The 23967-nt window shown below is 42.2% G+C and overlaps 1 long non-coding RNA gene and 1 pseudogene across 1 annotated transcript; one reads left to right on the top strand and one right to left on the bottom strand.

Moving 5' to 3' along the window:
• Positions 1 to 1726: 1726 nt before the first annotated feature.
• LOC116600735 lies at positions 1727 to 2107 on the top strand (annotated as a pseudogene).
• Positions 2108 to 14146: 12039 nt separating this feature from the next.
• On the bottom strand, positions 14147 to 23732 carry LOC116600733. Its single transcript, XR_004289784.1, has 4 exons — positions 23657 to 23732; positions 16636 to 16780; positions 14885 to 14957; positions 14147 to 14472 (listed from the first exon to the last, which is right to left on the bottom strand). It is a non-coding gene; the product is annotated as an uncharacterized LOC116600733 (long non-coding RNA).
• Between the last annotated feature and the right edge of the window lie 235 nt (positions 23733 to 23967).

Below are 23967 nucleotides of genomic sequence, written 5' to 3'. Positions count from 1 at the left end.
TCCTGTGAGCACCAGCTTTATCCCTCACCCAACTATGCTGAGTTCAAGTGGGGTTTTTTTTGATAGAAGCAGCAGAAAACGAGTGACTAAGATTCACTCATTTCCCAAAACTGAAAGCTAGGAAGGTTTGCTCTCTGCTAGATTAAAGAGGAAAATAAAGTAAGTTTTCTTTTAAAAGAGAAATTTCTTGATTTTTAAACATTGATTTGTTGGTTTTTTAATGTAAAAAAATGCCTTTGGCCGGCTCCCTGCAGTAGAAATGATCTATATATTCTGGATCAGCAGGCTGTTTGGTGGCAGGCAACCATAATGGGCTATATCCTCCAACGAGTGGGATCTGAGGAGGTTGGAGGAGGAGGCCAGACACAGGCAGGAGAAAGGGTAACCAGAGGAGAGAAACACGTATGCGAGTATGTGTGTCCGGGAGGGGCTGGGAGGGCTGTAGTCAACCACATTCAATAACTGGGTGTAACGTGGCATCCGACAACCTAGCTTTAAGCCCCCTTTGCAACAGGAGGACCCCTGCCCACAGCCCTCTACTTAGAAATCATGGCACTCCCATTGACAGCGGTCGTGGCCGAGTCCCCCTGAGTTTGCATGGCAGTCACAGCAGTCCCAAGTCTTCTGTCCATCATCTCCTCAGCTTCTGCCAGCTTCCAGATGTTTTCCCTCTACTGTCTTCAGTTCGGCTTCGAAGAGCCACAAATGTCATTTTTCCTAAGGAGTTTGCCTGAAAAGGGACCAGAGCCAGAGCATGTTTGTCACCCTTTGTTCATTATTACCTCTCCCAAAGAATCTTTTCAGGTTTTTTTTTACTTATCTCACTTCCCCATGAAACTTTTTTTTAAGATTTTATTTATTTGACAGAGAGAGAGACAGCGAGAGAGGGAACACAAACAGGGGTAGAGGGAGAGGGAGAAGCAGGCCCCTCGCCGAGCAGGGAACCTGATGCAGGGCTCGACCCCAGGACCCTGGGATCACGACCTGAGCTGAAGGCAGATGCTTAACAACCGAGTCACCGAGGCATCTCCTCCCCATGAAATTTTAATACTGTTTATGATGCAGTATGCATATATCAGTGCTTTATACATAAAAAGAGAAGGGTTTTTTTTCACCTCCCCAAACCAGTTTTTGACTCCTTGAGGGCAATCTGCCTTTACTATAAATGCATGAGTTAGAATGTTGTGTCCCAAGGGGTTCTTTGACCCCAGGGCACTTGGGTGATATCTGGAGACATTTTCTTTGGGGACAGGAGGAGCTGCTGCTGGCTTCTAACAGGAAGAGGCCAGGAATGCTGCTAAAATCCTACAAGGCAGAGGACAGCCCTCTATGACAAAGAGTGCTCCTGCCCAGAATGTCAACAGAGCTGAGACACCTGAGCTAGGGCAGCCATCCCAGCGTGTAGCTGGAGAACCAGATTCACAGACACCCTGAGAAAAAGAAATGAAGATCTGTGATCAGATCAGTACGGGGAACTCTGGGCTTGGGTTCAGGTTAAACACCGCTCCGTACTGCAGCACCCCCTGGGGCTTTCCAGTGCCAATATCACTGTGACCTCTGGAAGCAGATATAGAATAAAAAAGCCCCTAACATATTTGACCAGTGAATCTACGCCCATTATACAGGGTAATTTATAGAATAAACGTATTTTTAGGTTCTGCCACCATCTTTCTCTTCAACGGGGTGGCCAGCTGGTTTGGCGAACAAGCCTTTAAGAGATGCAGAGATGCAGATCCTCGTGAAGACCCTGATGGGCAAGACCATCGTCCTTGAGGCCAAGCCCCATGACGTCATCGAGAATGTCAAAGCCAAAATCCAAGACAAGGAGGGCATCCCGCTTGACCAGCAGCAAGCAAATGATTTTGGCAAGCAAATGGCTGGAGGATGGCCATACTCTCTCAAACTGAAATATCCAGAAAGAGGCTTCCCTGCTCTTGGGGCTTTGCCTGCAGGGTGGCCTCATCAAACCTCCCCTCTGTAAGCTGGCCCAGAAACACAACTGTGACAAGATGGTTGGCCCCAGTGTTCCCTGCACCCCCACTCTGTCACCTGCCATAAGAAGTGTGGCCACACCAACAACATGAGCCCCAAGAAGAGGGTCAAATAAGGCCCCTTTCCCCACAGGGTGGCCTCCTGCCCCAGCCCAAAGCCCCGGGGCTTCAAGAAAGTTTTCTTTTCATTGACTGAAGCAGTAAATAAATAAATGAATCCCCCTATTTTTAAATATTTTTATTTATTCATTTGACAGAGAGAGAGATCACAAGTAGGCAGAGGCATGTAGAGAGAGAGGGGAAGCAGGCTCTCTGAGCACGATGAGGGCCTCGATCCAAGGACCCTGAGACCATGATCTGAGCCAAAGGCAGAGGCTTAACTTACTTACCCACCCAGGCACCCTAAATCCCCCTATTTTTTAAAAACGCAGAGCCTGGGGGCGCCTGGGTGGCTCAGTGGGTTAAGCCGCTGCCTTCGGCTCAGGTCATGATCTCGGGGTCCTGGGATCGAGTCCCGCATCGGGCTCTCTGCTCAGCAGGGAGCCTGCTTCCTCCTCTCTCTCTCTCTCTGCCTCTCTGCCTACTTGTGATCTCTCTCTGTCAAATAAATAAAAAATAAAATCTTTAAAAAAAAACAAAAACAAAAACAAAAAAACGCAGAGCCTGGGGAAGCTTCTGTCATGGAATCCCAGGTCTTGAGGGACAAATGAGAGAGCTGGGGGCACGGCGGGAAGCTAGGAAAGCCCCAGGCAAGCCCATGTGAGCACCGTGCCTAAGCCTCTGTGGACCTGGCCTGGGAGGAGGAGTGATCTGGTGTTCGGGTTCTAGAACATGTGATAGGCAGAGGTGCCAATGATCGTGTTTTATCACTGGTGATTGTGGGTCCAGAGACGCTCCTTTGGAAGGCAGTTAATGCTTCCATAATTCAATCTGCCTGTGTGAGAAGCATCCCGGGTCCGAGGGAGGATGAGCGTGACTTCCAGCCTCTGCGTCGGCCGACAGCACTTGCTCTGAGGCCTGCTCCATCTGGCTGTGGATCCCAGTGCCACCAAGTCATAGCTATGTGAACCTCAGTCTTCTCATCTGCAAAAGGGATGATACCGCCTGAGGACTGTGGAGAGGCCCAGCAAGCTAGTGCTGGTGCCAGAGACAGACAGGCACTCCACCATAGCGCTGGTGGTGGAAATCAGTAGATAAAACACACAGTAATAGCTTTCTCTCATGAAGTAGCTGAGCGCGGCGTGTGGCCCGGAGCCACAGCTAGGAACCCGGAGATATTTGGATGCAAACCCAATGGGCCACATTCCATTTCTGAGTTAGTGCTAAGGTGAAGAGCACATTTCAGGTTTCCAAGTTGCGAAAGTTATTGTCCTGGAGAATGTCCGTCTTTCAGTTTGCAAAGTCATAAGGTTAACCGTCCTGGAGAAACACTAAATAGGTTTTCCCCCCAGTAGGGGTTTCAAAACTAAGCAATACCCCCACCCACCTCCACAGAAAGATCCGTATTTAGTCGTGTCTATTTCATAGATGGGGAAATAGGAACCTAGGGAGAGGACAGGTGTGCTCAGGGCCACACAGCCAGAGACGCAGTCAGTAACACGTACACTCTAGACGTTTTCATAGACACCATCTTCCACTGGGCTGAATGAAAAATTCAAACCTGACTAGAGAGGAGCAGACCAGGAAAATACACTCAGGGCAAATCCTTGGGTGAGGATTTGGGTGGTGTGTGGCCCAGCGCCGGCAGCCAATGGGAAGGAAAGCCGCAACGTAAGACTACAGCGCCCTCTGGTGTACCAAACCTTATATCAACACCAAAAACATCCAAGTCCACAGGAACCAGCCTATTGTGACCCTGGAAACCATGCCCAAGGACTTCAGGAGGAGCTCCGTGGAACTCAACTGCAAGGCAGTGGCAGTAAAACATAAAAGATTTGGGGGCGCCTGAGTGACTTGGTCAAGCATCTGACTTTGGCTCAGGTCATGATCTCGGTGTCCTGGGATCAAGCCCCACCTCAGGGCTCCCTGCTTAGTGGGGAAGTGTGCTACTCTCTCTTCCTCTCCCCCTGCCTCCCCACTCCCACTCGTGCTCTCTCTCTCTGTCAAATAAATAAATTAAATCTTTAAAAAAAAAAAAGCATCAAAGACCTGGAGTCAGAAAAGCATCAAAGACCTGGAGTCAGACCCGTTACTTTCATTTAAAATGAGAAAAGGCTGCCAGCCAGGGCGACACCCGGCATTGCACCCAGGGACAGAGCAACAGCGAGCTGGGCCTGTAGGGGGCAGCTTATGTTTGACAAGTAGGGTAAGGTTAGTTAGTTTTCATGGGTTCTCTGCTGATTGGCTAATTTGAATAATTTGAGGTCTTGGGGTAGAGGAACTGTCCTTAGCTCCCTGGGGTAGAGGAACTGTCCCTAGCTTCCTGGGGTCTGGTCCCAGGGTGATTAGGGCTGTGGACAGTAGTCCCAGAGCCCAGATGCTGATAAGGAAGCTACTGCTCAAAAAAGGGAACTGATCAGCCTCTAGTCAAGGCCTCAAAACTGGATCAAAACAGCACTTAAATAAGTCATTTTACAGGGGAGGTCTGAATACACAGACAAAACTTTGATAAGGAAATAGAAAATTGCAAACAATTAAATTACAAATTGATTTTTAAAGAGATAACTAAAACTCCCTGTACATTTGAAAATTAGAAAACACATTTGCATGGAACCCAGACATCAAAGAAAATATAACAATGCAAAATAGAAAACACTTGAAACAATGATAACAAAGTATCATTTATCCAAAATAGTGGCACACAGCTGCGGGGGACCTGAGAGGGTAACTGAACCCTTACGTATTTATATCAGAAGGAAGAAAGAATGAAAATTAGTGAGAGCTGTTCAACTGGAAAAAGAAACAGTAGAAAAAGGAATTGTAGAATAAACTCAAAAATGGTATGAGGAGGGGCGCCTGGGTGGTTCAGTGGGTTAAAGCCTCTGCCTTCAGCTCAGGTCATGATCTCAGGGTCCTGGGATCGAGCCCCGCATCGGGCTCTCTGCTCAGCAGGGAGCCTGCTTCCCCCACCTCTCTCTGCCTGCCTCTATGCTCACTTGTGATCTCTGCCTGTCAAATATATAAATAAAATCTTTTTTAAAAATGGCATGAGGAAAGAAACAATAAATATAAGCAGAAATTAAACACAATTTGAAAGTAAAATAGACCCACTGCAGTATCTGAAAACACAAAATTGACAAACCTCTAGGAAAACAGATAAAGAAAAAAAAGGAAAAAATCTTGGAACATCCAGGAGATACAAATACAGAGCAGGGAAACAGGAGCCCCTGGGTGGCTCAGTGGTTGCAGGGTTGACTCTCGATTTCTGCTCAGGTTCTAATCCCAGGATCCTGGGATCAAGCCCTGCATCACACTCAGTGCTCAGTGCAGAGTCTGCTTAAGATTCTCTCTCTCTCTCTTTCTCTCTCTGCTCCTCCTCCTCTAATAAATAAATAGATAAATGGATAGATAGTTAATAATTTTTAAAAATCCATCCCAGGGGCACCTGGCTGGCTCAGTGGGTTAAAGCCTCTGCCTTCAGCTCAGGTCATGATCTCAGGGTCCTGGGATCGAGTCCCGCATCGGCTCATTGCTCAGCAGGGAGCCTGCTTCCCTTCCTCTCTCTGCCTGCCTCTCTGCCTACTTTGATCTCTGTCTGTCAAATAAATAAATAAAATCTTTAAAAAAAATAAAAAAATAAAAATCCATCCTAAAATTCATATGGCATCTGAGGAAACCTGAAATGGTCAAAAAATTTTGAAAAAGAAGAACATAGTTGGAAGTCCCACACTTCCTTATTATAAAAGGCATTGGTTTATATATATATATATATATATATTATATATATATATATATAAATATAAATATATATATATATAATAAAGCTACAGCAATCAAAACAATGTGATATTGGCTTAAAGACACACATATAGACCAATGAACTAGAATAAAGAGCCCAAAAATAAATCCCCACATATATGGTCAAGTAATTTCCAAAATAGTTGCCAGGTTCACTCAATTAGGAAAGGACAAGTCTTTTCAATAAATGGTTCTAGGAAAACTGGATATTCTCATGCAGAAGAATAAAGCTGGATTAGTTTATTAGTTTCACTATATACAAAAACTAACTCAAAATAGGTCAAAGATGTAAATATAAAAGCTAAAACTATAAAATTTTTAGAAAAAAAGTGAAAAGTCTTCATGACAATGGATTTTACGGTGATTTCTTGAGGATGACACCGAAGACACAGGTAACAAAAATAAAAATAGATAAAAAGACTATACCAAAATTTAAAACTTCTGTGCATCAAAGGACACAATCAACAAAGTAAAAAGGCAGTCTACAGAATGGGAGAAGCTATTTGAAAATTATGTATCTGAGGGGCGCCTGGGTGGCTCAGTGGGTTAAGCCGCTGCCTTCGGCTCAGGTCATGATCTCAGGGTCCTGAGCTCGAGTCCCGCATCGGGCTCTCTGCTCAGCAGGGAGCCTGCTTCCCTTCCTCTCTCTCTGCCTGCCTCTCTGCTTACTTGTGATCTCTCTGTGTCAAATGAATAAATAAAATCTTAAAAAAAAAAAAAAGAAAATTATGTATCTGATAAGAAGTAATATCCAAAACACAAAGAACTGCTACAACTTGACAACAGAAAAAATACCCTGATTGGGTATTGGTGGTACTGGTATAAGGATAGAAAAATAGAAACAGAATCAAGTATTTAGCAATGAACGTCAGTGACTGTTCCAGAGACAGACTATGTTTTTTATTATTTAAAAAATCTCCAATAATGTCCTACTCCCCAGAAACCTTATGTGTGAAATCCCATATGTGAAATCAGCCACCCACCCCTAACATAACAATGTAACTAGAGAGCCTGCTAATGGTTAAAACCCAGAGGAGAGCGGTCTCCTCCAAATGCCCCAAGAGATACTTCATCACCTAAGATTACAATTCTTCAGGGCAGAGGCACCTGCGGAGCTCAGTCAGTTGAGTGCCGACTCTTGGTTTGGGCTCAGGTCATGATCTCAGGATTGTGGGATCAAGCCCGTATCAAGCCCCATATTGGGTTCTTCCCTGGGTGTGGAACCTGCTTAAGATTCTCTCTCTCCCTTTCTCCTCCACCCCTCTCAAAATAAATTTTTTTTAATTTAAAAATTAAAAAAATAAACAATTCTTCAGGGCATATTCTCTGTACCACCTCCCACCCAACCCAACCAACACACACACAAACCACCAAATCCTATTTCTGGAATAACCAATTCCCTCCTTCTACCTTTCAGTCAGTCCTGGCTGAGGTTCTTCCTACTGAACTCAATGTTCTATCTCATCTTGATTATACACAATTGGAGACACAAAACATATAAACACAGGTTTGTATATTTTTAAAGTATAAACAATTGTAATGTCTCATTTTACATACGAGGGGGACCGTAAGGGAGAGTAACAGAGACACAGTTACCACGTCATTGGAGAAGCTGACAGGATGAGTTACCATGAGGAAGGGAGAGGGGGAAAAATCATTCCTGAGAATCCTTATGGGGGACCTGGGGAGGCAGCAGGTGGCTGCCTTACACCCACATGGTCACAGTGGTTCTCTCGTGAGAACATTCCAAGTAACGCTTCATATGAATTTACATTTATTTTTTTTTGAAATTACATTTATTTTAATCATAAAACCTTTTTCATATAATTCTAATGGTACTGAAAAATGGTAGTTTAATTTAGAACAAAATGACTTTTTTCTTTCTCTGAACATATTTACAGCTTTATATATGTGTGTGATCACCTGTATGTGTACCTGTATATAAACACACTCATGAATGCAAAGACTACTTATGTGAATAACATTTACACCTATACCAGAAGCTGAAGTAATAAATAAGGTCATGTAATAAAAGCTATCCATGGTATAACAGTACCTCCCAATCACAAAACTCCTCACCCCTCATCTTTTTAGGATCCAGGCCCATTTTCCTTTATGAGGCATGCATGCACTGTTAACAATTTCTAGATAATATTTGTTTGAGTCTTTGGGCTTTTTAAAAGGGGGAAAGAAGGAGACACATTATGGATAACTGAATGCCGATAAATGACCCCTTTTGCATATAATTGAGAAGTGGGATCAGTTTGGTCAAGGTTCAGTCTAAGCTGAATTATGAAAATTAAGAAAATGTGAAATCATCCACATTTTATTACCAATATCAAAATATCACTGTATTAGTTTTCTGATGTGGCTGTAACAAATTATCACAAACTAAGTGCTTAATCAACATGAATTTATTACAATTCTAGCAGTCTGACTGAGATCAGAAACCATTTTCTAGGGATGCCTGAGTGGCTCAGTTGGTTAAGCAGCTGCCTTCGGCTCAGGTCATGATCCCAGGGTCCTGGGATTGAGTCCCACATTGGGCTCCTTGCTCGGCAGGGAGCCTGCTTCTCCCTCTGCCTCTGCCTGCCTCTTTGTCTGTCTGTGCTCGCTCGCTCGCTCTCCCTCTGTCTCTGACAAATAAATAAATAAATAAAATCTTTAAAAAAAAAAAAAAAGAAAGAAAAGAAATCATTTTCTTTTTTTTTTTTTTTTTTAAAGATTTTATTTATTTGACAGAGAGAAATCACAAGTAGATGGAGAGGCAGGCAGAGAGAGAGAGAGGGAAGCAGGCTCCCTGCTGAGCAGAGAGCCCGATGCGGGCCTCGATCCCAGGACCCTGAGATCATGACCTGAGCCGAAGGCAGCAGCTTAACCCACTGAGCCACCCAGGCGCCCAAGAAATCATTTTCTAACTCGGGGTTAGTAGGCCCAGTTTCTTCTAGAAGTTCTAGGAAAGAATCTGTTACCTTGCTTTTGTCAGCTCTTGGAGACCACCTACATTTGCTGATGATCTCATGGTCTCTTTGTCTCCAAAGCCAACTGTGTATCGTCTTCTCACCTCTCTCACTCTTTTTATAATGACCTTTGTGAGTACACTGAGCCCATCAGATAATCCAGAATAATCTCCCTATCTCAAATCAAATGTACGGAATACCATTGGAATGTAAAGGAACACATTCATGATTTTGGGATTTAGGATATAAACATCTTTAGGGGCCATTATTCTATTTACCAAATCATATTCAGTAATATCATCACCGATCTCATCAGAAGACTAAGTATTGAGAAACTGTCATTGTATAGTAGCAGATACAAGTTTTCCAAGATTACAATGTTCACCTGAAAGTTCCCACTTAATCATTAGCAATAAATACTGTCAGCTGTTTCACTTGAAATAACAGGCTCACTTCATTCATTTTCAATAAAATGTCTACAGAAAACTTACTTGGATAGTTATACATTGTAAGTCATTCAGGTAAGATGGAATTGCATGTGAATAAGGGTAGAGGTAACAGAATCAATTTTCCCGCTTTATCGGGAAATGCTGAGGTACAACTGGCACTGGGATCACTTGGGAGAGGTGAGGAGAGTACAGTTTTGTGTACTACCTCAATTTGTCTAAAGGTCCCAGTGGCTTTACCCCATTCCTTTTGTACCATCAGGACAAATATTAGTAGAGTGAAAAAGATATAGTGTTATTATGAATGTAGTTTTGATATCAAGAATGCCCTGGACAGGGTCACAGGGATCTGCTATCTGTCACCCCCAAGGGACTTAAGGCCACTCTTGGAAAATTGCTATTTTCAGGAAAATTGCCACCGGATGGCAGCAGGTACAGCAGAATTTCCCCGTTTACGCTGGCCGTGATTTAAGAAAGTTATTTCAGGATGAATTTAAAATTTTGTCTTTAAAGCTCAAAGACAGCATTTCTTTCCAGAAAATATACTTTAAAATATGTAACAGAATTCTGGGAAACAAGTGCTATTTAAGCTCGCAACTCAAACAAGTTTACTTTTGCTTGAGACAACTTCACACTGTAGAGTGCAGAAGGGCTGTGAGCCTGCTTCTCATTTTGTCATTCTTACTAAGAACACTAAACAGCTTTGATAATGTTAATTTGGTCATTTTATTAAATAAAACCAAACTTAAATATTCTACCAACTGGAATTACCATAAAATTGCAGAGTTTGCCTACAGAAAGGATCATGTCTAAAGTTTAATGAAGCTCATTTTTTTCTTCTAAAAGTTAGATCATTGGGGCACTTGGCTGGGTTGGTGGGAGGAACGTGCAACTCTTAATCTCAAGGTCTTGAATTCTAGCCCCATGTTGGGTGTAGAGATTACTTAAATATTTTTTAAAACAATTTTTTTAAAGGTTAATGATCAGTCTTTTGTTTTCCCTTTCTCTTTATTAAATCTATCAGAGCACTCAGGAAGAGCTCAACAAAGAAAAAAATTCATATCCATTGGACCTCAGCATCTCTATTCATCTTAAGGTTTTTCAATTAATGCATTTTTCATCTACTGCACAGAGAAAAGGTTTTGAGTTTTATTTATAAAACATCAAGTTTTGGGGCACCTGGGTGGCTCAGTGGGTTAAGGCCTCTGCCTTCAGCTCGGGTCATGACCCCAGGGTCCTGGGATCAAGCCCCGCATGGGGATCTCTGTTCAGCAGGGACCCTGCTTCCCTTCCTCTCTCTCTGCCTGCCTCTCTGCCTACTTGTGATCTCTGTCAAATAAATAAATAAAATCTTTAAAAAAAAAATCAAGTTTTCATGATGAAAATCATGAATGATCCTGGAAGGCATGAGATGCAACAGTGGAGAAAAATATTAGTAAACACTTATTTCTGAAGGAAAATTAGCCTAATAAAACAAAAATAAATTGCGTAATTTGGAAGATAAGTAAATATGAGGTAGAATTAAAATATCATTAGAAGATAATACATAAGCCACCTGAAGCTCTCTCCTTCGCTCTGCCATCGTGGTGTGTGCGGCTGACTTCCTCAAAACAGCTTCTCATAAGACCTTTGGGATCAAGGGATTCCTGGCCAAGAAACAAAACCAGAATTGTCCCATTCTCCGGGGGATTCAGATGAAAATTGGTAATAAAATCAGGTATAAGTCCAAGAGGAGGCACTGGGGAAGAACCAAGCTGGGTCTGTAAGGGATCACACATGAGATGACACATGTATTTATGCTGCATGAAAGGTCACATGCTCATATCCTGTCACTCTGTAAACATCACTTCCAGGTAGATGTTTACATGTTTTATTGGGGAAATGACTTCTTTGTTACTACACTTCTGCTCTAGTATGTTGGCTTGGTGATAAAAATGTGAGAACTTTCATTTGAAAAATAAAATAAAATAAAACAAACAGGAGAATGATCAGAACTAAAGTGTTCCACATTTTAAAAGTCCTATATTAAAACTTTAATAACTTTGTAGTTTAAATTTTAAGGGAAAACTCTAAAAGGATAGAATATAACCCTTTTTTTTTAAAGTTTTTATTTATTTGTCAGAGAGAGAGAGAGTGCGTGAGCAGAAGGAGAAGCAGGCAGAGGGAGAAGCAGGCTCCCCACTGAGCAAGGAGCCCGATATGGGACTTGATCCCAGGACTCTGTGATCATGACCTGAGTTGAAGGCAGAAACTTAACCGACTAAGCCACCTAGGCATCCCTAAAATATAACATTTTAAATAAAAGAAAAAAATTAAAGAATAAAAGTGTCTCCATTCAAAAGTACTATCACTACTTAAAAGACAGAATATTGGGGTACCTGGGTGGCCCAGTTTGTTAATTGTATGTCTTATGTCTTATGGCTCAGGTCATGATCACAGGGTCTGGGATCGAGCCCCGCATTGAACCTGCATTAGCATGGAGCTCCCTGCTCAGTGAGGAATCTACTTCTCCCTCTCCCTCTGCCTCTCTCCCTGCTAATGCTCTCTCTTCCACTCATGCTCTCTCTCACGCTCTTGCTCTCAAATAAATCTGAATACAAAACAAAATGGAAAGCCATAATCTCACTCCGTCTGCTTTCAAATTGAATGGTAGCTCCCCCTCTGAGGGCAGTAATGCAGATGTGTCCAAGGCTTAATCTAGTAGGTTCCACATCCTTTTTTTTTCTGAGCTCCTGATGGTTTTCTGCTGCCTCACCTGCCAGTCTTCCTCTTCCTCCAAGCACACAGGGCTAGCTGAGCCAGCCTGTAGCACCGTTTCTTTGGATTTAACCCTGACAATTCTTCCTCCCAACCAAGTGAGGATGAAAGAGACTAGTGAATTTCCTCTTTGCATCCAAGGAACTTTATATGATACACAAGTACCTTTCTTCAAAACCTGAAGAATAAAACAGGCAGTTTTATCTTATGATCAACTGTTTCAGTGTGAAGTCAAGAGGTCAGTGTTCATCAAAGAGCAAATCCAATCACCTCAAATGGATGGACGGTTAATGAAACATCTTAATTCTCGCGAGCCCAACCTTTTGATGCCAGAAGAGACCCAGACCCCAATGGCCTTATCCCCACCCAGACCATGTTACAGTTAGACAGAGACTCACTGAGGGGAAGAAACTGCTTAGGGCATCAGCCAGAGGTGTTTTTATCCCATGAGGCAGATTTGGGGGAGTGGGGGTGGTAAGCCTTGGTCACCCTGTAGCCCACCCTACAGTGTGTAACCTGGTGCTCTAAGGGAATGAGGCTTGGGCCTCCCACTGACCTCTGAGCCTCTGAACACCAACCTCCCCTACCCCAACCCCAACACAAAATCCAGTAGCTGGCCAGCAAGGAGGAAGAGAAAATATGTGGTCCAGTAGGTAACTGCTGAAAGGCTTTTTTCTCTCCAGTCAGCTCACAGGGGTCCCCATCTGAATGGCATGTGGAGGGTGCAAGCCTTGCAGCCTATCAGAGCCAAGCAGGAGCCACCAGGATGAGCCTCAAAGGGGTTGTGCTGGGTGGGGTGAGCAATGCCTTCAAACACGGCTCAACACTGAGACCAGTAGGAGAGGAGAAACAGCTGCCGCTGTTCCCAGCAGTCACCCCGGCAGTAGACCTCCTCATCCCATTGCCCTTGCTTCCATCTTCACCCTTGGGTGAATGGAACAACTTGGGAGAGTTTGGATGAGAGTATATGGTTGATCCAACAACATTGCTCATCCCTTTCCTCAAATTTCTCCAATAAAGAATGCCAAAAACTAGATCAGGGCTGGGGAAACACTCTTGCCTCTTAATCTTTGCTGTACCTAATCAGTAGAAACATATATGTAACCATTTGGTTTACGAGTTTACTTGTTGAATCATTCAATTATGGAGACCAATTTCAATGACTTTGGTCTGGAGATAGACTTTAGGAAGTCCCCCAAATTGCCCTACTCCCCAGGCTATAGTCCTGTTGGTGAAATTGCAGTTGTTAGACCCTGGGAACCACTATTTAAAAAAAAAAAGAGGGGCGCCTGGGTGGCTCAGTGGGTTAAGCCGCTGCCTTCGGCTCAGGTCATGATCGAGGCTCAGGTCCTGGGATCGAGTCCCACATTGGGCTCTCTGCTCAGCAGGGAGCCTGCTTCCTCCTCTCTCTCTGCCTGCCTCTCTGCCTGCTTGTCATCTCTCTCTGTCAAATAAATAAATAAAATCTTAAAAAAAAAAAAAAGAAAACAATGGGAGACTATTGATGAGCAGCAGAATTTCCATGGAACAGCAACTAGAGACCAAAGAAGAATGGTCCTTTCCATACAGCTAGATACTAACATGTTTTATCACCCCAGGATTACAATTCTGCACAGCGCATACTCTGCACACTCCCATTCTCCTTCCCTGGGACTACCACCCAACACACACACACATACACACACACACACACACACACACACACACACACACAATCCACCCAATCCCATCTGTAGCAACCAATTCCCTTCAACCCTGACTTTCTACCTTTAGGTCCGTCAGCCCTGGCTGAGCTTCTTCTCTCCTTTTTTTTTTTTTTAAGCAGATTGAAAAAAAAAAGATTTTGTTTGACAGAGAGAGAGATCACAAGTAGACAGGGAGGCAGGCAGAGAGAGAAGGGGAGAAGCAGGCTCCCTGCTTAGCAGTGAGCCCCATGCGGGGCTCGATTCCAGGACCCTGAGATCATGACCTGAGCTGAAGGCAGAGGTCACTGAGCCACCCAGGTACCCCAGCTTCTTCTCTCCTTAACCCAAGGTTCTATCCCTTCCTTGTTATACACAGTTGGAGGCAGAAAACACACAAATTCAGATCTGTATATTTAAAGAGTATGTTTTTATCTCAGCATGCAAATAAGTTGGGAAATGGCAGTACACTCAGTACAAGCCATTTTTATACTGCCATTTTATATATGAGAGAGGAGTAAAGAGTATCACAGGAATTACTACTACAGAGAGTGAGTTACCACGGCCCTCAAGGAGACATGTGGAGTCAACATGAGGAAGGAAGTTGGAAAAAACAAATTTTACTCCTGTAGCCCTGAGAATCCTTAAGTGGGACCTGGGGAGGCAGCAGGTGGCTGTGGAGACCGGAAAACAGGCTGCTGAGGGGCACCATGCTCTGTCACTGCCATATTTTTTTGGTCTAGGGGAAAAGGAAAAACAAAAACAAATGTCAGAAAATAATGGCACCATAATGACCCAAATAATGGGGCCTCACCATGCAAAACCCAGGCTTGCAAAAAAGGAAAAGGACACTATTGGGAAGCAGTGGGAGAAACCCGAAGCTGTATTCCTTTAGAGTTACTCCCTCCTCCTCACTGCCCCCAGCTGTCAAACACTGTCTCTCCCATCCCTGAGGAACAGATACCCCTTTCCTCACCCTCCCCCAACCTCCTCCAGCCTGCCACTTTCCTGACACTCCCACATCAGCACTCAGTCCCAGAATATGCTCACATGTTAGCCACACAGGGCTCAGGGCTGGATGTACTAAACCTCCCTGAGAGCCAGAATTCAATGTGGAGAGGGAGATGGAATTGGGATGGCTGAGCATTTACCTTACACCCACATGGGCACCGTGGTTCTCTCGTGCCATAATAGTTGAGAACATTCCACGATAAGAAGTAATATCTAATATAAAACAAAATACATTTTTAATCAAAAAGCATTTCTCGTATGTTATCAAACGTACTTTAAAACAAAATGTAGAGGGGTACCTGGCTGGATCGGTTGGTAGAGTACATGACTCTTAATCTTGGGGTTGTAAATTCAAGCTCCACATTGGGTATAGAGATTATTTTAAAATTAAAAAATCTTCAAAAAGAAGTTATGGGGGTGCCTGGGTGGCTCAGTGGGTTAAGCCGCTGCCTTCCGCTCAGGTCATGATCTCAGGGTCCTGGGATCGAGTCCCGCATCGGACTCTCTGCTCAGCAGGGAGCCTGCTTCCTCCTCTCCCTCTCTCTCTGCCTGCCTCTCTGCCTATTTGTGATCTCTGTCAAATAAATAATAAAAAATCTTTTTAAAAAATGTTAAAAAAAAAAGAAGTTATGTAGTAAATATTAACTTTTGGGGTGCCTGGGTGGCTCAGTCGTTAAGCATCTGCCTTTGCCTCAGGTCATGATCTCAGGGTCCTGGGATTGAGCCTCGCATCTGGCTCCCTGTTCAGTGGGAAGCCTGCTTCTCCCTCTCCCACGCACCACCCCCCACTGTGTTTCTTCTCTCACTGTCTCTCTCTGTCAAATAAATAAATAAAATCTTATTTTAAAAATAAAATATTAACATTTGCCCTTTTCTGAAAATATTTAAACTTCATGTAATAACAAAAAAGGATAGTGAAGATATTATCAAGCAAAAGTGTGTACATGTGTGTGTTAGCATATGTGTGTGTGTGCCTATATACATATACTTTTGGGTACAAAAATTATTACATGAGCAATCTTCACCTACACAATGGCTGAACTATAATAAGCAAGTGTAATAAGAGTTATCCATGGTACAACAGTAGTCTTGCTCGTAAAACCCTGCTCCCTTTTAAGTTTTTTGAAACTGGGCTCATTTTACTTTATGAGACAAACATACGATGTTAGCAGTTCTAAGATGAATTTGAATATCTCGGTTTATTTAAGGAGAAAATGAAGAGGTGCTGTAATCAGTTACTGAGTGCTGGAAAAGGATCACTCCTGCATATAATTGAGAAGTAGAACTGATTTGGTCAAAAGTGTCGCTCAAGCTACATTAAGCATATTTTAACACACAAAACTGATTTTAGAATCATGAAACAGGGGTGCCTGGGTGGCTGAGTCAGTTAAGTGTCCAACTCTTGATTTTGGCTCAGGTCACAATCCCAGGGTTGTGAGATCAAGCCCTGCATCAGGCTCAGCACTGGGCGTGGAGCCTGTTTGGGATTTTCTCTCTCCCTCTCCCTTGGCCCCTCACCCGCCTCTCTCGCTTTCTCTTAAAAAAAATTTAAAAATAGGGCGCCTGGGTGGCTCAGTGGGTTAAGCCGCTGCCTTCGGCTCAGGTCATGATCTCAGGGTCCTGGGATCGAGTCCCGCATCGGGCTCTCTGCTTGGCAGGGGGCCTGCTTCCCTTCCTCTCTCTCTGCCTGCCTCTCTGTCTACTTATGATCTCTCTCTGTCAAATAAATAAATAAAATCTTTAAAAAAAAAAAATTTAAAAATAGAATCATGAAACAAAGAAATGCATTTTCCACTTTGAGTGTAACATCTATTCATGGGCAAATCTGCTAATCAACTAAGTTTTGCAAATAAGGGAATAACCATGTTAGAATTATACTATTAAAACTCACCCATTTGATAGGTTTTAAAATGCTTTAGCTTCTTTCAGCTTCTCTGAGAGTTTCTGTCTGGCGCTTCTATTGCCTCCAGAACTATTCACTCCAAACTCACTGTCACATCCTCATCTGCATACTAGGACGTCTCATGGGTTGTGTGCTATGAAGTAATGTAAGTAGTTTTTAGTTCAATCTTATTTTCTATCTAACATTTCAATTCAGAAGTTCAAAATGAATTTGAAGGATCCAAAGAATATCATCATTCTTAGATGCATGGAAAATTTATATATGAAAATATATTCCTTCTCATGAAATTGAGAGCCAAGTTTCAGAATTCTTACATAGGATCACCAACAATATCAAGATGATCACCAACAATATCTTTGCCATGCACCTTATGGTTTAGCAGTCGGTTTATTATAAGGAACTTGGACTATCTGGGGAGAAAATCTTACTTTAACCTAAACCTAGAAAAATTCACATAATTAGTTTCATGATAAAGATATTACCCCAGTTGGGGCGCCTGGGTGACTCAGTGGGTTAAAGCCTCTGCCTTCGGCTCAGGTCATGATCCCAGGGTCCTGGGATCAGGCCCTGAGTCCGGCTTTCTGCTTAGTGGGGAGCCTGCTTCCGCAACTCTCTCTGCCTATCTGCCTACCTGTGATCTCTGTCAAATAAATAAATAAAATCTTAAAAAAAAAAAAAAGATATTACCCCAGTTGTTACATCATAAGGCAGATCTTACATTACTGTTCTTGCCCCCAAGCTAAAATGTAATACTACATTTTGGCAGTTATTTTAAGAGCCATAGCCTGATTGATTAAAAGCATGTATTGCCTTGTTATCACAGAGTTCAGAATTAAAATAAACTTAAAGTTGGGACACACAGTGGGCTTAGTCAGTTAAGCATCCGACTCTTGATTTCAGTTCAGGTCACCATCTCAGGGTCATGAAGACTGAGCCCCGTGTCTGGCTCTGTGTTGGGTGTGGATCCTGCTTAAGATTCTCTCTCTTTCCCTCTGCCACACCCACCACTGCTTGTGTGTGCACGCAAGTATTCTCTCTCTCTCTCAAAATTAATGAGGGCACTTGTTGTAATGAGCACTGGGTGATATATACAACTGATGAATCACTAATTCTACTTCTGAAACTAGCTAAATAAATAAAATAAACTCAATGTCATATATGAAAACTAAATACTGATATTGAGTTGGGTCAAAAATTTCTATGTGTGTATGTATAGTAGAGTGGTTCCCAAAATGTGGTTCTAGGATCCCTAATGGGCTCCAACATTCTTTCAAGGTGTCCGATATTTTTGTAATACAACTAAGTTAAATAATTTTAACTTTTCTTTCTCTAAAAAGTATATAGTGAGAGACACCTGGCTGGCTCAATTGGAGAAGCATGCGACTCTTATTTTTGGTATCATGAGTTCGGGTCCCACACTGGGTGTAGAGATTACTTACTTTTTTTTTTTTTTTTTAAGGATATTACCACAAAAGTAAAAAGAGAAGCCACAGAATGGGGAAAAATATTTGTAATTCATATATCTTGATATGGGACTTGTATCCAGAAAATATAAAAATGTTTATGACTCAGTAAGAAGACAAATAACCAAATATAGTATAGAGAAAGGAGCTAATACACATTTCTCCAAAGAAGAGATACAAACAGCTAATTGACATGAAAAGATATTCAACATCATTAGCCATTAGGGAACTGTAAATCAAAACTCCAATGATTTACAACTTCACATCCTCAAGGATGATTATAAACAAAAAAACAAATAGTAAGAAGTGTTGGCAAGGACTGACAAAATTGGAACCCTCATATATTATTAGTGGGAATGAAAAATGGTGCAGCCACTTTGGAAAACAGGCAATTCCCCAATTAAAAAGAATTACCAGGGGCATCTGGGTGGCTCAGTCATTAAGTGTCTGCCTTCGGCTCAGGTCATGATCCCAGGGTCCTGAGATTGAGCCCCGCATCAGGCTCCCTGCTCAGTGGGAAGCCTGCTTCTCCCTCTCCCACTCCCCCTGCTTGTGTTCTCTCTCTCACTGTCTCTCTGTCAAATAAATAAAATTTTAAATATTATATACATTAAAACATAAGTGAACAAAAGGGTTACCATATGACCCAGCAATTCCACACCTAGGTATACACCCAAGAGAATTAAAAACACATACCCACATAAAAACTTGCATGCGAAGGTTCATAGAAACATTATTCATGGTAGCCAAAATGGAGTAAACAATCTAAATGCCCCTGAAGTAATGAGTAGATTAAAATGTAGTATATCCATACCATGGAATAATAGTCAACTATAAATAGGAATAAAATACTACTACATGTCACATCATGGATGAGCCTTTAAAACATTATGACAAGTGAAAAAAAAAAAAGTCAATCACAAAAAAACAGGTATTATTCCATTTATATACGTCCAGAAGAGGCAAATCTATATAAAGGCAGAAAGATGGTTATATAGGGTTGGGGCAGAAAAGAGTGAGAGAATAGTGAGTGACTGCTAATGGGTATGAGGTTTCTTTGGGAGGTGATGAAAATCTTTCTAAAATTGTAATAATTGGGGGAGGTGAGTGAAGGGATGGGTTAAATGGGTAACGGGTATTAAAGAGGGCATTTGCAGTGAGGAGCACTGGGTGCTGTATGTAAGTGTTGAATCACTAAATTCTACTCCTGAAACTAAAAAATAAAATTGTGATAATCGTTGCACAACTCTTTGAAAATACAAGAAGCCACAGAATTGTACATTTTTAAAAGCTGAATTTAGTAGTATGTGAATTATATCTAAATGAAACTATTAAATATACACAAAAGTCAGCACCCCTATTATGACATGATCTGTCCTTAATATTCTATTTTATTCTTTTTTTAAAAAAAAGATTTTTTTAATTATTTATTTGACAGAGAGAGATCACAAGTAGACAGAGAGGGAGGCAGAGAGAGAGGGGGAAGCAGGCTCCCTGCTGAGCAGAGCTGAGATCTCCCTGAGATCATGACCTGAGCCGAAGGCAGCGGCTTAACCCACTGAGCCAACCAGGTGCCCCTGTCCTTAATATTCTAACTTCATTTCCCACTATCTCCCCTTTCTCTCCAGTCTACCTTTACTTCAAAGATGCCAAGCACATTGCTGCTTCAGGTCTTTCACATTTGGTGTTTCCTGCTTCAAACACTTGTATTTCAGGTATGTAAACTGTCTCATTTCCTTCAAGTTTTTACCAAAAAATTACTTTCCCATTGTTATCCAAATGAAAATTTAAACCCCCTTATACGCTCTCTCAATCTTCACTCTGCTTTTCTTTTTCTTCACATTTTTTGATATTTAAAATATTAAATATTCTATTTTCTTACTTATTTTTTCATACTTTTATCTCTTCTCGGCCTTTTGGCTAAGATCAAGTGTTATTTTCTCATACTTTTAAATATTAGCTAAATGAGTGCAAAAATCTTGCCTGATTGTTAAATACTATACATTCAGCACATTGAACAACATCATACATACAGAATCTCAAAACTGTATGTTGAGAGCATATCTTTACAATATAAGTGGTTTATATATAAAGGTATAAGAAAAACACTAAAACTTCAATATTGGGCAAAATGAAAAAAGGTAACTCACAGAAAAGGAAATGCAATTAGTAATAAATCATGACAGAATAATTTCAATATTACAGCGAATGGAAAATGTAAAAAGTTATCTGAAATACCATTTTAGCCTATCATATTCACCATAGTTTAAATGGTAATAAAATCATTCTAATGCTATGTATCAAATGTCCTAAAATGATCCTGTAATCCCATTTCTGGTTATCTTTCTTTCAAAACAATCCAGGGGCTCCTGGGTGGCTCAGATGGTTAAGTATTCGACTCTTGATTTTGGCTCAAGTCATGATCTCTGGCTCAGAAGACTGAGCCCTGTGATTGGCTCCAAGTCAGCAAGGAGTTTGCTTGAGGATGCTCTCTCTCCTCTCCCTCTACCCATCTCCGCCCCCACCCGCTCAGGTCACACACTCTCTAAAATAAATTTTTTACCAAAAAAAAAAAAAAAAAGAGCACGTGGGTGGCTCAGTCAGTTAAGCATCTGTCTTCAGTTCAGCTCAGGTCATAATCCCAGGGTACTGGGATTGAGTCCCACATCCGGCTTCCTGCTCAGTGGGAAACCTGCTTCTCCCTCTTTCTCTCCCTTGCCCCTCCCTGGACCCTCTCATGCTCTCTCTCACGCATGTTCTGTTTCTCTAATAAATAAAAATTCTTAAAAAAAAAAAAAAAGAAAGAAAGGAAAAGAAAACAATCCAAAGACAGAAACGACCTTATGTACAGATGAATATAGAATGCCAAAACAGAGAAAACAAATGAAATCCCAACAATAGTGAAACACTTAAACTGAGGAACAACAACTGTATTAAGTTATCAAAATTATATTTCTAAGGCACCTGGCTGGTTCTGTTGATAGAGCATGCAACTCTTGATCTCAGGGTTGTAAGTTTGAGCCCCATGTTGGGTGTAAAAGGATACTTAAAATAAATCTTTTTAAAGAAATTATGTTTCTGAAGATTATATAGTAATAAATGAAAATGCTTACATATGTAATGGAACAAAACACACCATAAAGCTCTACAAAGTGATCATACTATATAATTAAACTATAATGACTTGATTGAGTATCACAGAGCCACAAAGAAATTATGATACTGCTACAGGGCAATTTACCAATTTAAAATGCACATATACTTTCAAATATAAATCTTTTCCTAGAAATTCAAGGTGTGACCAATTCTCCTACATAAGAATTTTCATTCACTGATTCAACAGCTTATACTGAGCATCTCTTACATGATTGGCAGTGTGCTGGACAATGGGGATTCAAAGATGAATTATTATCTCAGGATAAAAGACCATAGATCAGTGGGGAAGATAAAGATAGGATAGTATAATATTTGGAAAAGAGTTGGATAGAATTTTGTTCTACAGTTGAAAAGTAGCTGTTAACAATGTTTTCTGAGAAAGTGGGTATTTGGGAGCTATATTGGCCAGATAAAGAATGTATAAGCTAAAGACTATTTCCCAAGGTAAAGAAAACCATGGGGCCAGAGGGAAGGAGTGGAGAAAGGACAGACATCACTTTTTTTTTAAGAATTTATTCATTTGAGAGAGAGAAAGACAGAGAGAGCACAAGCAGGGGGAGGGGCAGAGGGAGAAGGAAAAACAGACTCCTGGATGAGCAGGGAGCTGGATGTGGACATCACAGTCTGAGCTGAAGGCAGATACTTAGCGGACAGAACCTCCCAGGTGCCCTCCAGGACAGACATCTTGTTCGAAGATCGTAAAAAGTTTATTGTGGCAGAGCATAATAATGGTAATTGAGAGGTAATCATTCTCACATTGAGATGAATAACATGGATAAAAACAGACTCCTACCAGATGAACTACTGTTTACTTCATGATAAACACTTTACTGAGCATATATCTACTGTTTCTGAGGTAGTTTGTTTCACCATCTTTCATATGCTGATAGGGAGCCTGAGATAGGCACAGATTAGCAGCCATGCCAACAGCATAAAGCTGGTAAGTGATGGGAGTCTAGTTTAATACCCAGAGTGCCTGAGCTCTGAGCTATCTTTTCTTCCCCTCAGATCTGGCTAAGAAGAGTCAGCCCATATCACTTCAGGACCCCAACCTCTCCTGAAAACAAGTATCGATATATGCAAAAATTTGACCAGACTGCAAAGTAATTAAGCCAAATGAAAAATGAAGGTCTAGGGATGCCTGGGTGGCTCAGTTGGTTAAGTGTCTTTGTCTCTCTCTCTCTCTCTTTTTTTTTTTTTTTTTTGGTCTTTTTAAGTGCCTTTGGCTCAGGTCATGATCCCAGGGTCCTTGGTTCAAGCCCCACATCAGACTCCCTGCTCAGCGGGGAGCCTGCTTCTTCCTCTGTCTATTTCTCCCCATGCTTGTGCTTTCTCTCTCTCTGACAAATAAAATCTTAAGAAAAAAGAAAAAGAAAAATGTGGGTCTCAAAAGATTACAAACTATAAGATTCCATTTTTATAACATGCTCGAAATGACAAAATTACAAAGACTAACACCAGGTTAGTGGTTGTCAGGTGTTATGTCATGTGGCCCTTAGAAACATTCTATGAGGTACAACTCCCATTTCCTTGGTATCTTTTGAGTCTCTGATGGTTTTCTTCTACCTCAAAAGTCATTCTTCCTTTTCTTCCAAGAACGCTGCTACAGCTCCTTCCTGGAGGTTAATCCTAGCCAATCTTCCTTCCACTCAGTTAAGGATAGTAGACACCAGCCAATTTTTTCTTTGCACTCAAGGGACCTTATATAGGCTAACACACAACTTTTCTCAAGCTCTTTAGAGCCAAATATGCATTACTTTCTAATTATTAACAAATGCATCATGTGAAGTCAAGAAGAGACCAAAATGGGACTCCTGGATGGCTCAGTCGGTTAAGTGAGCTCAGGTCATGATCCCAGGATCCCGGTATGCAACCCAGCGTCAGCCGGGAGCCTGCTTTTCCCTCTGCCTGCCACTCCCCCACTTATGATCTGTCATTCTTTCACTCTGACCAATAAACCTTAAAAAAAAAAAAAAAAAAAGGAAAAAAAAAAAAGGGAGGCCAAATGTTCCTCAAAGGGCAAATCCAATTACTGCAAAGGGGATCAATGGCTGATTACCGATCTTAATCCTCCCCAGCCCTCTATAAACCTCAGAAGTCCGGTAAGATCTGGGCTCCAACAGCTCTGCCCACACCCCTCAGTCCACCCCTAGCTACTGAGTCACTGAGGGGGAAAGGGCACAGGGTCCCCAGCCAGGGGATTCCTATGCCCTGAGGCAGATTTGATGATGAGGGGGAATGAGTTCAGATCACAAGACAGTTGACCCTCAGCAGGACTGCTCTCCCGCCTTCCAGGGCTCCAAGGCAGGTGAGTGCTGCTGCCTGGGCCCACGGCCTCCCCTTCCCCACATCCCAGAAACTGGTTGCCCGCCGCTCCCCAGCCCAGTTACCTGTCAGTACCCAACGAGCCTGAAAAGGAACACGGCGGCAGTGGGCAGTTAACGGTTGCCTCAGCTCTCTGGTCGCAACTGGGGGCGCATCTGAGCATGTGCTTAGCACAGCCAATCAGAGGCAAGGGAGGACTGATGGCCGCCTCTGAGTGGCTGGCCTGAAGGCGCGAGTTTCACAGCCAGTCAGAGCCAGATGAGCTCCAAGTAGCGCCTCCAGGGGCACGTCCTTCGACAACTGCAGGAGCGACGTTGGGGTGACGTGTCTAGGAGTGCCAGCCTTGTGGCCAGTGAAGGCCAAGAAAAGAAGGCAA

This window comes from Mustela erminea, chromosome 1 (genome assembly GCF_009829155.1).
Source record: "Mustela erminea isolate mMusErm1 chromosome 1, mMusErm1.Pri, whole genome shotgun sequence".
Lineage (NCBI taxonomy): Eukaryota > Metazoa > Chordata > Mammalia > Carnivora > Mustelidae > Mustela > Mustela erminea.
The sequence above is the reverse complement of the archived record's forward strand: the minus strand, read 5'-3'. Positions and strand labels throughout refer to the sequence as shown.